The sequence below is a fragment of the Manihot esculenta genome, chromosome 2 (genome assembly GCF_001659605.2).
Source record: "Manihot esculenta cultivar AM560-2 chromosome 2, M.esculenta_v8, whole genome shotgun sequence".
In the NCBI taxonomy this organism is placed as follows: Eukaryota; Viridiplantae; Streptophyta; class Magnoliopsida; order Malpighiales; family Euphorbiaceae; genus Manihot; species Manihot esculenta.
This window is the reverse complement of record NC_035162.2, coordinates 36,433,086-36,440,279: the sequence shown is the minus strand read 5'-3', so window position 1 is coordinate 36,440,279 and position 7,194 is coordinate 36,433,086.

The window sequence follows — 7,194 nt, the reverse complement described above, 5'->3', positions numbered from 1 at the left end:
TTTAGATGAGAGGAATTATGAAACGTTATAATTTATTGACCAGCAATAAGGACTCAGTCTATAATTTGCATAATTTTAACTTATAATTTCAGGTCCTTATTGAGATGATATATGAATAATATTAGGTCGCATCCACGTATGGGCTCTTGTTCTAGTTTACCATTAAGGTCTTATACCGGCTTCTTGGTTCTAATTTATTTTCAAGGCTTTTATCCCTATAAACTTGTTCTTGACTTTTAAATCATGCTCTCTCGTCAGGGCACTTTAGCTTTGCGGTCTTTAAAAGGCTCTTTGGCCCTAAGGGTTTGGACGAGCTCTTTAGCCTTGTTTGTCTTTCAAGGCACTTTAGCCTTGAGAGTTTGTATGGGCTCTTTTTCTCTATTTGTCTTGTCAGGGCAATTTAGCCCTGAGTTCTTGTATGAGCTCTTTTGCCCCATTGATCTGTTAGGGTAGTTTAGCCTTGATGTCTTGGATGGGCTTTTATCCATGATTGTCTGTCAGGGAACTTTTGCTCTAAGTTCTTGAATGAGCTCTTTATTTCTGGAGTTGTCATGTGAATGTCACTGGGTAAGGAGTTGTCATGTGAATGTTACTGGGTAATTAGGAATTCCGATGACGAAAAGATCACTTTCATTCCATAGCTGGCACCAATTGATAATTGTTAGATCTACAGAGTTATAAGTTTAAGACACGTGGTGGTCTGAGAACATGGATTCACAAGACAAGTGGATATGAATGCATTAAATGAGGAACATGGATTCACAAGACAAGTGGATATGAATGCATTAAATGAGCTTAGATAACGAGGAAGTTATAGCCTTAGGCATGAAGCATTTGAAGAGTTTAAGGTAGAGAACTTGCAGAGAAAGTTATGAGGTTGATGAAGATAGGAGGAAAGTTATATTTTTTATGTTCATAGGAGTTCTTATATTTGTGTCCGTATAGGGAATATCTGTAAATGCCTCTTCATATTAGACAATTGCACATTTTGATATAAATTTTTCAGTCGGCTCATTAATAGTGAGCGCTTGGCTCATTTAATACTTAGCCCGCATAGACAATTTCCTTCTTTTGTATACGTTAGGTCATAGAGGGATTGAAACATGTGTATTTAAAGTTTCATACGATACATTAGGACATTGAAGTGTCTTGATCTTTTTTATTGCCCTAATTCTTCTAGGCAGGTTCCCAAAATCCCCTAACCTGCCTCTCATGAAGGTTTTGCCTTGATCATATCCATAGTCTGATAGTGAGATACATGTGACAAGACTTGAGGCTATTATATTTTATATGCTATCAGATACGATATTAAATATTAACTGTATTATCTTTCAAATGTTGAATGAATCTAAAATAATTAAACAATATACATGAATCTAAAATGTTGACTAATGGCCTAAAAGAGCCAAGTCTATTATCCTTCTTACAATTTAATCTAATTCTTTTAATTTTCACAAAACAATTAAATTTTCAAATACTTTAAAAATTTTATCCAATTTTTAAATTGGATTTGGAGAAAGATGCAATTCCAATATATATGGCTTATTTTAATTATTATATCATGGGTAGCACATAACAATAAAGGAGAATGCCTAATTATAAAATAACATTCTTAACTTTTTGAAAATTTACAGTTTAATTCAAATGTTTTAATTTTGATAAAATCTAAACATTTTTCTCTAAATTTTGCTTATTTTCACATTAGAGATGTGTAGTTTCCACTAAAGCCGAAAATCCAATCAAATTGATCCAATTTGGTTTTCTTGTTTTGATTTTTATTTATTTATTAATATTTAAAAAAATTGATTTTTTTTTTCAATTTGATTAGTTGAAGACATATATAATTGTCATCTTTGTAATTTTTAGAGTCAATAAACTTAACAAAAATAAAGAAAAATTCTTTTAGTTCTATTCAGCTACTCCCTCGTAATCGGTTTGATTGAATTTGCAATTAATATATATATATATATATATATATATATTTAGGGTTATAAACACTTATGTTTCTCATAAATGATATCATTTCTTCAAAGAGCGTTGTTTGTGTTATTGGAAGGAGACCTAATTTAAAAAATTGAATAAAATTTTGAAGTATTTTTTACTATTTTATCTAAATCTAAAATTTTGGATTAAAATGTAAATAGATAAAAAGGTTTTAAGTTTTTTTTTTTAATAATTGGCCTCATATTCTTTTTATATTTCATGTGAGGGAATTTTTACACACATTCAGCTGTATACATTTATCAAATTTAAAATTAAAACATTATTTAAAATTTAAAAAATATATATATTATTCAAAACATGGTAAGTACATATCATTATGATATTTTAATTTTTAATTAGTCTTTAACTTATACAATTGAGTGTGAGAATTTTCTAAATATGCCACATGAATTACTATAATCCACTTAGATTGCCACATGAATATCTCAAAATTCATTTAATGGTTAGTTAAAATTTTCAAAAATTTGAAAAACTGTCCTGTTTTTACTAGAATAGTTAGTTTAAATAGCATAAAGACTTCACTTTTTTAGGTCAAGTAGACAATTAAAAAACAAGGGAACTATTTCATATTAATTAATTAATAGTATCAGTGATAGAATTCAAAAATTTATTAACCAATGAGTAATACTTTAAGTTGATACTAAAAAGAAATTTATGATTTTATTACATGATTATTGCTAAAAATATATAAAAATGATGGATAATTTCTAAACATTTTTATGTTCTTATCCATTTACCCTTTATAAATATATCTTTTAGCAAAATATTTATTATTAAAAATAGAACTAAAATAAATTAAAGTTATTATTTATCCGTGTTTGTGGAGAAACTTGAGAACATTGATCATTGATTTTTATGAACAAAATATACAAACTCGTACTACTGAGATAAGATAATCTTAGAAACTTGAGAACATTCTTTATGTTCTTATCCACCAATAGTAAATTAGTGGAGAAACTTGAGAACATTGATCATTGATTTTTATGAACAAAATATACAAACTCGTACTACTGAGATAATAAAGGTAAACTATACAAAAGATAAGATAAACTCTATAAATAAAAACTACTACTATTGAGAATAATCATAAATCCCTGAGTTAATCGTAAAACTAATTTACGACAATAAATAATCTTAGAAACTAATTTACAGTAACATATTGTATATTTTATTTTGTTTTATTGTATATATATTTTTTCTTATCCATATAAGGTAAGTAATATAAGAATATCTTATCTTTCTTAATAATATTCCCTTTGGTGACAAAGTTATTGTGATATTAGAGTAGAAAATTTTAAAAAATTTTTTATACCCAAGTGCCGCCCAGAGATTCTTCCTTTAAAACTGAAGATCATTTTGATGATCTTTCTCCCTGCATGTCTTGTGCTCCTCTGGCAATCTTGGCCTTGCATTAGGTTTTTATGTTTATTCAAAAAAGAAAATTACTTAACATAGAGTTGAGCAATGACCATTGCCTTATCAGTCAAAAACAAATTTAGCTTTATAGAACTCTCACTTCACCAACATCAACTTCTCCAGATTTTATAGCTCGGATGAAATTGGATTTTTAATTCTCTTCACCCTTCTTTTCACAGCACTCTTGTTTGGAATGCCTAATTTTGAAAGAATTCAAACGAAATGAATTTTTTTTAAAAATTTTTGTATTTTGTAAAACTAAGTGTAAGAATTCAATTCTCTTGAATCATCATCAAAATTGATTTTGAACTAAAAATAAATCTTGCCAAAATCGTTAAAATTTTACAAAAAATAATTTCTCTTAGACTATTTACATTAAAATTACTTAATTATCCCTTAGAGACTTTTTTTTTTCTTATCTTTTATTTTTTTTGTTTTAATTTTAATTTTATTTCTTATTTTTAATTAATAAATACTCTTTAAAAAATTATTTTAATTTAATATTGATTATTAATATTTAATACATATATAATTAATACTCTATTTATCCTATAATTTTTATCTACCTTTTCTTTTTTGATTGTCTTAAAATTATTATCCACTTTTCTTTTTTATACTATTACATGTAAATTTAACTATTATAACTATATTTAATTTTATTTTATTTATAAAAAATATCTCACAATATCTCTAATATTTAATAAAATTTAATAACAGGATTAATTTTATCTTATTTTTTAAAAATATCTTCAAACATCTCTAATATTTAATAAAATTTAATAACTTTAAAATGGTATAATGGGAAAGTTAATAAATAAATTATGTTTTTTAATATGTGTGAAAAGTAAATCCTACAACAATCATGGAATGGAGAGAGTATTAAGAAATTTATTATATTGTTTTGTTAATTTAAAAAAACAATCGTTTATATTTTTAATGATAAAAAATTATATAGAATTTAGATTTTAAATATTATAAAAATATTAATAATAATTTCTTAATGAATGTGATAAAGTTATTCTTATAAATAAGAATAAATATTTATGTTTACAGTAAAAATAATAAAAATTATAAAAATTGAATCAATTTAAATTTATTATTAATTTATCTAGTATAAAAGAGCGAAATTAAAATTTATTTAATGTAACACAATACTCACTCAAAATAAGTAATGAGTTATTACCATAAAACATGACTACTTGATAAGAGTCTAATAAGTCAATACGCAATCCTACTCATGAATAAAATTAGAATATTATTCAATTTCAATTGTTGATTTTATTCACCATACTGGTATTTGTACAATCATAAATATATCTTTGAGGTAAAATTTGCAAATTAAAAATTCATCATACTACTATTTATCCATTATTTTGTCAAAGTTGCAGATTGTTGGAATGTAAATATAAATATATCTTTAAGGTTGTTAGAGCCTGACAATTTCAAGCCGACAAGTATTATCATATGTGATTTTAGTAATTATCTTTTATTGTAACTCTAATTCTTTCACTATATTTTTAGGTGTTTTGTTATTTAAATTCTGTTTTTATGATTTACTTTGATCTGGATTATATTTCAAGATATATATATATATTTTCAGTTGAATAGAAAATATATTTCTAATTATCTTCGCTTTATTTATAGGATATTAGAGTTCCCTTAAACTCTTGCGAGTGTGATTTTTCCTATTTATAAAATGTCATCAATATGAATGTCATTAATGTTGATGCTTCTAGTAACAACTCCACAATTGTTTAATTCAACTCAGTCTCTCAATTGCCGATAAAACTTGCTGGCAGCCATAACTTTGCAATATGGAAAGCTCAAATCTCAATGCTCATGCTTGGATATAATCTTTTCGAGCAGTCTGATGAAAAATCTCCAGCTTCTTACCTCACTATTATTGAAAAAAATCAACAAATTGAAAATCAAGACTACAACATCTTGTTCCGTCAAGATCAACTCATTCAGAATGCTATTATGGCCTCTGTGGATCTAACAATTGCTCCAATTGTTGCTGCAGCCCCCCTTCCAAACCTGCATAAGATTCTCTTTGCACATCTTATACAACACAAGTCTCAAACCAGAATTTTTGGCCTTCATGATTAGCTTGCTTGTCTTTATAAGGAGTCATAACCCGTAGTTGATTATTTTCATCAAATCAAGTCCCTTTTTGCTGAACTTGCTATTGCCGGTGCTTCTATCTCTAATGATGAATTGATTGTCAAAATCTTTAGTGGTCTTGAACTAGAAATTTGTGAGAACTGTATTACAATTCAAGTTAGGGAATCAATTTCCTCCTATGAAGAACTATATGAAAAGCTTCTTCTCCAATATGAAAAAGCAAAGCTAGCCACCCCAATCATTATCAGCAGTTGTTACCTTAATAAAAAATAACAATTTCGGTGGTCGTAATTCTCGCAATTTTACACCACTAATAATTCTGATTATAAATTTCAAGAAAATAGCCATTCAAATAATTCTGATTATAAATTTCGTAATTCTCGCAACCCTAGTGCCCTCCTTTGAGATATTCTTGGCAGACTCGTTGAGCGCGATGAACCTCTTAGGAGTCTATTTAGAAGCAGATGGAGTCTTGGCTCGAGCCGACGCCTTAGTAAAAATGGACGTCATTGAGGCTGCAGAGCGAGAACTCCTTGCCAAGGTACCAAGGCTAGAGAAGGTTGGCAATACGATGAGCTGTAGTTGCAGGGTCCACAGGCTGGAAGACCTCTCAGGTTACATCAGCCACCGTCTTGGTAGCTTTAAATCTGCCAAAGTCGCCTTTATGCTTTTCCGAGATAGGATGAAGTTCTTTGGAAACTTGATGGTGTCCATGGGTACATCATAAACTGAAAAGAAAACACTAATCCGGTTAGAAGTCAAAGCAACAAGAGGAAAATATAACAAGAAAAAAAAACAAAAAAATAATAATACCAGCTTTTCGGCAGTCTCGAAGGCTGGACATAAACATGCACTTCTCGACATCATACTTTTTCTTTTCAGAGGTCAGTCGAACAAGGCAGACTTGGTCCACCAGGGTTAATTTGGGTAAGTCATTGCAGCCCTGAGGGACTTCCCCCAAAAAGAGTTCGACATCCCAATTGATCCTCGAGCTCTCCTTTAGCTTGACTAACACAGAGGTCTCAGCCCAACCTTTTATTGAGTCCTTATATCTAGCAAAGATGGATAACCCTATCCGGGGATCAAAATAGTATAATCCATGGGTGGACGTGATGAGACGGAAAAAGGTACAGAACAATGCAACAGAGGGGTAAAATCCCAGCATAAACAAACAGACTCAAAGCAGCACATAAATAGGATGGAATTGGGAGACAACATACGGGGAGTCACCCTAAAGTTACGGAAGACTTTAATGAAGAAAGGGGTAAAAGGGAAGGTCAGCCCGAAATCGCGTTGTTTGACAAAGAAGACTAGGTTGCGCTCTTGCTGGGTGTCTATTAAGCGCTCATTAGGAAGGGAGCCCTAATCTTATGTATGATGGTATCAGCATAGTCGCTAGAAAAGAAATGAGAAAGAGAAGAAGGGGTGATAAAGGACATCAGACCCATAACATCAAAAATTCTAACGAAAGTCATGAGAAGAGTAAGACATACCTCAGATTAGATAGGTAGAAATTACAGAGAATAGAGAGGACAAGATAGCAGAAACAGTGCAAGAGGTCAAAAGCGTCAGTTTGAAATAGATAAAAACAAAGAGGAGACGTTTTGACAAAAATACTCCTAGAGCCGCGCAGTAATAATTAGAATTTTA